Source organism: Hydra vulgaris, chromosome 15 (genome assembly GCF_038396675.1).
Source record: "Hydra vulgaris chromosome 15, alternate assembly HydraT2T_AEP".
In the NCBI taxonomy this organism is placed as follows: domain Eukaryota; kingdom Metazoa; phylum Cnidaria; class Hydrozoa; order Anthoathecata; family Hydridae; genus Hydra; species Hydra vulgaris.
This window is the reverse complement of record NC_088934.1, coordinates 47,857,000-47,865,613: the sequence shown is the minus strand read 5'-3', so window position 1 is coordinate 47,865,613 and position 8,614 is coordinate 47,857,000.

The window sequence follows — 8,614 nt, the reverse complement described above, 5'->3', positions numbered from 1 at the left end:
TATAATCTCCGATATAGAGCTATATAACAATATTTATTAAGCAGAGTTTTAAACTTTTTCCTTTCAATTAATACAGTACTAAACTTAATTGAAATATTGAACTTGAAAAATAAGCTATACTTGAACAAAGTAAACATATTTCATACCAAAATCTAGTATCAAGTGAATAAAATAATTTTTTTTCAGACTTATCTTAAATGGTAATGTAGCTCTTTAAAAAAGTTAAAACTAATTTCACTTATGCTTGATGTTGGACGACCATCTTTACTTTGTGCTTATAAAGCACAATATAATATAAAACTTTAACTTCACAATACCAAACTTGGTTTAGTTATAAACATATTAATACCATTGAATGTCTAGTTTGTATATAATAAAAACTAGCAAGGGCAACTAGTTTTTTGTGTCCTGACTGGATGATTGTGTATCAGGCAGATAACTATATTATAATAAACTTTTAACAGTAACATTAACCTGGTGGCTATTTTGTTGCTTATAGAGTGCTGATTCTTATCATTTACTGCAGTTATTCGATAACTATTTTGTTTTGTTTTTATGTAAAATAATATGATTGTATCTTTAGGTTATATATTTATTAATTTGCTGAATAAAGTCTTCTATACCAGCTTGAGTTTGAATTTACTATTATTAACTCACTACACCCGACTCGACTAGTCACGACTCGATAACTAAAATGCTATTGGGGAAACTTTAAAAATCATAGCTTTTACAAAAGACTACAGTTATCTGGACGCAAAATCTAGACAGTTTTCTAATGTTTCTATACACAATGTTCATGAATAGAGGAATTTGGTGTATAAAATGTTTCCCGTTAGTTATATGATTGTGAGAATTACTCAATTTATTAGATAATATCATGTTGAATATGAATGCCTTTGATCATTTTATTATGAGTGTAGTTGATTAATGTAAATGTATATAATTAGGGTGGCCAGTAAGTTTTCATTTTCATTTTCCATGACTTTTCACTAAAACTTTAATATACAAAGCAACAATAAAATTCACATAGCCCTTTACTTTTGCCTAAAAACATAAACTTGCGTCAAAAGTGCTCTCACTGACTTTTAAATAATGATTTTATTATGAGATTTTAAAAATACATTTTTGCAATCTTATTTTGACTAAATCACTAAAAATACTCTGAGATTTGCATAATTAATTAACTTCCTGAATAATAGAAGTAAATTTATAGAAAAGCATTATATTATTATTTACAGATTAAAAATCTAAATAAATTTTAAAGGAAGGTTATTAGCTTTAATTAGTCTATTGTCTGGTTTAAAAAATTTTGAATCGCCTTTTTGTACATTTTTTTTTTAACACAAGTATAATGTTTTTAAACCTAATTTTTTTACAATGCTTTAATTTTTCTAAAACTAGGTCTTTATCATTTGCCGCTAACTTTTCTACCATTATCTGTTGACTTGTTACTACTTCTTGTTACAATTTTCAATATTAGGTTTCTCTAACCACTTAACCTCGGATGCTAATTTGCTAGTATTTAAAAATATTCAATTATGATGTTGTTATTTATTAAATTTCAAAATGTTTTTAAAAGCAATAGGAATCGAAAAAGCTTATAAGAATTTTTGTTGTTGTTGTTTTACGTGATGAATCCGAATATAAAATTTGCAGAAGAATATAAAATATAAAGATAAAAAATTTTAAAAGCGAAGTTTTTAAAAATTATAAAAAACTTTCATTGTTTAACCCATTATTTATACAATTAGTTAGGGTAGATTAGGGTAGTATGAGCACCCTAAGCGAAAAATAGAATACTTTTAAAAATAATTATGCTGGATCCAAAATTTTTGCGAATGAACAATTATTAAGGATATTTACAAATGATCCACTTAGATATTTGAGCACCCAAAATTTTTTCTTAAAAACACAGAGGTTTTAAACAAGCAATAAAAGTGCTCATATTACCCAGACCACTTGGTAATATGAGCACTTTAAATTAGAACAAAAAAATAACATTAGTTAAGTAAAAAAATACCAACCTGACAATTAGAAGTAATTTTTGGAGTAAATGATTTGTTATTAACAAAACTTATCATTAAAAGATTAAATTTTAAGCCACTTTTTGTTGAAACAATACTACTATGAATAAAACAATAATACTTTCTGCACACAAAAAACAAGAAAAAAATTATTTTGTTATTTTTTCAATTTTATTAACTCAAACCTTTGAACAACAAAAATTCAAATTTTTTGAATTTAAATTACGGAAAAATTTTTAGTATTGTTAAAATATAGAATTTTTTTACTATGTTTTGTTTTTATTCAGAAAGCAAATAAAACCACTGCTATTTTAGGACTTTAAAATAGGTATTTTCAATGAAAAACACTAGGTAATTTGAGCATGCTCATATAACACAAAAATGGCATCTTTAAATAAAATGTTGTTTTTCAAGCAAAAATGGATTTTTAGCTAACATACTTTTCTATTTTATTATTTTAGCACCAATATGTCGCGCTACAGATTTATTCATGCGTGATGATATTATTTTAACAACGCAAAAAAAGTAATAGTGTTTTAAGTAGATGATAGCTGTTAATTACTGCGTATGAATTTACGTTAATTGTACAGAATCCTGTTATCACCACATAAAGTCGATTCAAAAAATACAAAGCAACTTTAACTTTACTGCTTATATCCAAGAAATCTTTAAGTATGCTCATATTACCAAGGTACTCATATTACCCTAATCTACCCTACATATTTTATGTAACTAATTATTTCAATCATTTTTCAAATATTTAAATGCAACCTATTATTTTAATCATTTTTTAAAAAGAAAACAAATTTTTGTTTATATAAGGTATAAAAGAAATGCAAAAAACACTTACAAATTGTATTTGTAAGTGTTTTTTGCATTTCTTTTTATACCTTATATAATTGCAAAATTTGCAAATTTATATTATGAACTTATGAATATATCCTTCTGAAGTTTTAATGCTTTCAATGTGCGGGCATTTTGTTTACAAAAAGATGTGACGTTACACGCAAACTCATTTATAACAGCGGACGCGTATTTTAGGCACTCCTTTTTGTGCCTAAAGTACACGTCTTTCAATAAAATAAACTTTAGTGTTGGGTTCAGGGTAAGAGTATAGTTTTTAATAAATGTTAAGCGTAAAACGTAACTCGTTTATTACGGACTTACAAAAGGGGTGCCTGAAATACAAATATATATTTATTTATTATATATTAGTAAAAATAATATTTTTCAGTAGAAAAAAATTATTCTGAGGTAGATAACAGAAACTTAACTTTTTCAAAAAGTGGAGATAAAACAAGATAATTCTATCTTTGCGATTAGGAGATGTTATGACTTGTGTGTTTTGGGGACAAAAAAGTAACTTTTAGACATGGCTTCTATTTTACATTACAAGGGAAATAGTAGATCGTATAAAAAAAATTATTTTTAAGAACCTAGTCACAATTGATTTAGTAATATTTCCAGACAGTTTTATTATTTTTCAATAGTTCTCGTTTTTTCATGCACAGTTGTCCAAAAAGGGGTCCTAAACTCTTCAAAAACGACCCAAAAAAATCCCTTGAATGGGGTGATTCTCTAGGTCATGGTGATCGCTTTAAAATAAAAATTAAAATCTTTTAATTAGGTCCGCATGAAAAAATTGCATTTAAAGTTTTTTCCTAATTTGCACTAAGAAACTCAATTTTCAAAATGCGTTTCCACTGCTAAAAGTCAAAAAAACCTTTTATTTTGTCTTAAATATTGCAAATATCTCTAAACAACATTGTATTAACCTATTGTTTAACTTTTTTTTCCTTCTTTAATAAAAATTCAAATTTAGAGGCAATAAAATTAAAATAAGTAGGCGCCAAATTTTTTGCCGCTGAGATAATGTAAACAAATAAATGAGCATTTCTGTTAAAAATTAATGTCTTGTCAAAAATTTTCTAACTCAGCAAAAATTCATTGTGATTGCAGAAAATCTGTTTGCTTTTTGTGTTTGAAGAAAAGTGATTGCACATTAACTGATTTTTTGATTGAAAGAGTCAAGAATATTTTAACTATAATATTAATTTAAATGAAAAAAAAATTCCAACTGGCATTTGCAGTTCATGTAGGTGCAAACTACAATGACTTAATACTGTTAGTAATATCGGACAGATACCAACTTGTACAATTTCAATTCGATTAACATAAGGCCATTTACAAGATATTTTTGTGCTTGCCAGTGTATATTTTGTAGGGTGGCCCAATCAAAGCTCAAAGAAAATCTGCAACAGATTGAGCTTGATATATTGAATCAAAAAACAAAAGTCTACTCTGAAACTGACCGTTTCAAAGCTTTCGATCCCAAACCTTCATCATCACAGCCAGCTGAAAAAAGATGTAATATTTGTTTTTCAGTAATTGCGAAAGGACATTTTTGTACTCTAGGTATAAGGCGGAAAAATGTACAGAAACTAGCAGCTAATTTAATCTCTAAAAAAATGCCTCTCCAGGAGGTACTGTCAAACTTAGTCAAGCAAGTGGAGGTAAATCTTTAAAAGTTCTTCCAGGACATTAAGCAAAGTACAAGCAGCAGCTAATTATTTATTTATTTTTTTTTAATTTCGCTTACACTAAAATGTCACAATACAATTTACTGCTGAAACATTGGTCCAGGTTCAAAGCAGTGAGAATCTTGCCAATGTTGGCGTGGTAAGTTCTTCTGCCCCGGATGGAGGTGTAAAAAAACAACTGATTGTTTGCTCCAGCAGAAGGTATTCCTAAAACATATGAAAATCTTAGGACAATATTATGCCTTATACAAATTGAAGATGTGTCTTACATAATTTCATGTGGCATAAAAGTAGCCAACATTTTATTTGGTATCCAGTCTCACTCTACCAAACACCCATGTTGCTGGTGTGTTGTCGAGTCTGGAAACATTTTAAACTTTGGCCAATAAAGAACATTTAGTTCTTTATGCAACAGCTATACTGGATTCCTCTCTTCAGGCGCAAAATTTGAATTTGAATTATTCAATTGTTGCCCATCCTCGATTATTAATCCTTACAGACAATTTGAGTTTATTCTTGATGTAGTTGCTCCAATGGAACTCCATCTTTTCCTTGGAATCTTCAACCATACTTTCAAACAACTCCTTGAAAGATGGGATCAAACACAAGAATGGCAGAATCTCTTGCACCTTTAAATGCGAGCATATCTTGGAGGACAGTTCAATGGAAATGAATGCAACAAATTGTTGAAGAATGTTTACATTCTCTAGAGTCTTGCCCAAAAGCATTGTGAATTGCAAACAAAACCTTTTATTGATTGCTAAAGAAAGCTTCAATCTGTTAGAAAAGCTTGTTTTTAATAGATCTTGGAGACAGGATTCTATCAAAATATTTCAGAGTTCAAGCATTTTTACCTAGCTTTTGTTATTTCCAGTTACTCCCAAAGCACATGCAACTTTTCATCCCATTAAGGAATTCGCTTAAAAAAATGAGACTGGGCCTGGAGTTTTAGGTTAGCAAACCACTGAATTGATGCATGCCAAATTCAAGATCCACTGGCAAAGGTTTAAAAGGTAACCTTCTCATCCTGAATATGGGGACAAGCTTCTGGGTTATGTTATTGATCTTAACAGAAAACATATTTGAATTTAAATTGTTATGCGTTAAAAAATTCTCGGGAGAAAAATCTCAGTCAGAGTATATTTTCGTGTGTGTAATTACTTATTTTTTCAGATCTGTAGATATTCTTTTGATATCAAGATCCACAGTCTTGATATCAAAAGAATATCAACAGATTCAAATTTGTATTGGTTTAAGCTACTTTGTAGATTAGTGTATATATATTTAGAAATATATGCACATCTTTTTGAAAAAAGTTGTTTTGAATTTTTTCTTCCTTTTTTTTTTTTTTTTTTTTTTGTGTTCGTATTACATAATAAAATTCTTTACAATATGTAAAATCCGTAGACTTATAAATTCTAAGTCTAGGTAACAAAAAAAACATATATATGTAAAATTAAAATACAATCAAAGGTATCTGATAGAAGATCCAAACGATCTTATCGCCAGAATGATCTTTCTTATTTCCAGAATGATCTTATCTTCAGAACCTTTTTTCAAAAACTACACGTATTACAATGCCAGAAAGAAACAAAGAAACTTATGATATAAATATAAACATTATATTATAAAATTTCATCATATATTGTACTAGCTACGTTATCAATTGTATTAAAAAATATTTTCAATTGAGAGAATGAACTTTTTTAACTCTTTTTTGAAAACTGGAAAAGTAATTTACAAATCAAAATTTGGTAAAACAATCCTATTCCAGAGATGTGGTGCACGATTTAAATTAAAAGTTGATTAAATCTTACAGTGGTTCATTTACTTACAAGTGGCTCATTTACAAAATTATTATTTTTTTAGGCGTATTCGTTTATGGGTTTCAAAATAAATAAATTTTTAAAAACTTAAGGGCATAAATCGTTTTTCCACATATAAATGAAACATAAAACATTAAATACATTTAGTTTGTATACATTAAGTATTATCGTTTCCATGAAAAATATTTTACTATGTGAGAATCGATCTGCAAAATTGTCAGAAAAACGCTGGGCGTGTTTCTGACGGTGGTAAACTACTGTACTACCCCTGGCAATAATTGCATAATTTATATAACTGTGAACAAATGAGTAACAAAGTTGTGTTAAACTTTTTTTATTTAAACATATTTTGGCCTAGTATAAGATTCCAATACTTTTAGACACTTTAGCGCAAATCTAATTAATGTTGTTTCCATGTGATGTTCTCGTCAAGAAAAATACTTAAAAATTTTGTTACTAAATCTCTTTTTATTTCAACTTGATCAACAAAAATTTGCAGCATATTTGCGGGTAAGGAACGTTATTTAGAGAGAGGATGAAAAAGAATCAATTTTTTTTTGGTTATGTTTAAGGTGGTAGACCATTAATAAAAAAAATCCTTCAAAAATTACATTTTAGAAATTATTTTTATATAAGTTGATTAAAATTTTACATTTTAATGACAATTTTTTTTATTATTATTAAATGGCTTGAGAAATTTGGTCCCGAAAACCCTAAAATAGGGTTATTTCGTTGCGGTGAATATCTCAAAAACTATGTATGGTATCAACTTGAAATTTTTCAGACTTGCTTTTAATATAATGAAAAAGATCCTGTACCAAAACAAAAGAAAAACATTAAACAGTTTTTTTATCGAGTTATCATAATGCAATAAAAGTGGAAGGGAACATCCATAATAACTAAAGGAACAACTCCTGAAAATTTTATGAAAATTGGTTAAGAGAATCAAGAGATAATTACCGCAAAGTCGTGAATTTTAAAGAACCGAGAAAAACACATTTAAACAAAAAAAAACATTAAACACTTCAAATAAAAATATAAAAACACACAAAAAAAAACCTATTGACAAAAAATTTTTTTATTACAAACGTGTTGTGGAGTAAAACTAACGCAAAATTAAAATAAAATATGTTTAAATAAAGTGATAATATTAACAAACAATTAAAGTAGTATTTCAGTTTGAAAAAAAATTTTTTTTTTTTGATTTGCGATTTAGATTTTTTTTTTTCTCAATTTTAACTCTTATCAACTTAATTAAATATTTGTTTATAGTAAATAAATAAAAGTAAATATAGACTAAAATTCTCCTGCACCATAAATTCTCTTCTTCCTCATCTTTGTCCAAAAATCCCTTAAGAATACTTCGTAACTGCTTTCACCTGCTTTTTTCCTTTTCATTGCATTTTTTTTCCATATTTCTAACTCTTTTCAAATCAGACGATGCCAAAAAACTTGAAGAATAATGCCCTGGTTTTAAATAAAGTTTTTCAAAAGCTCTATTGATATCATTAAGTCCATCATTAAAATTAATGATTGCAGAACAGCAACCTAAATTTAATACATCAATTCTAACAAAAACATCTTTTGGACAACGTTTCCAAACTAAAAAATTTAAAGACTCGTTGTTATTTTGTGTTGATCCATGTAAACTGCACCAAAAACATTTAATAATAAACAAAAAATAGTTTTAGAGTAGCAGTCACCACAAATGAAGTTTTTTTGTCTTAATTTTTATGGTATTTTGTGGGATAACTTCCTTTTTAGCAACATAGCAACGGAATAAACAATCCGTTGATACGGACAAATTTATAAAAATGCATAAACCGCATTATTATTTTTTTCTTTAAAGTGATCCCTATTACCTATAGAATCACCCCTTCAAGGGATTCCTTGGGTCATATCCGAAGAGGTTAGGACTCTTTTTGGACAACTGTGTTAGATCTTTAAGGCGTTTATTTAAAAAAAGGCTTTCGGGGTAATTTGGAAAAAGTTTCATTGGGCAAGTAATATTAAATTTTGGGGTTAAATTTGTTGCCAAAATAGATATATTAAACAAATTTCTATAAGTTTTGTTCATAATAATACATTAATAGTTATTTTTATAAATTGAGTTAACTTACCCTTGCTTTTTTTTTCTTTATTGAGGCCCTGGAAAGGCCCCAAGTTTTTTTTATAATGAATGAAACTTCAAAACGTTACGTAAATTCAAACTTTTCAAGACGGT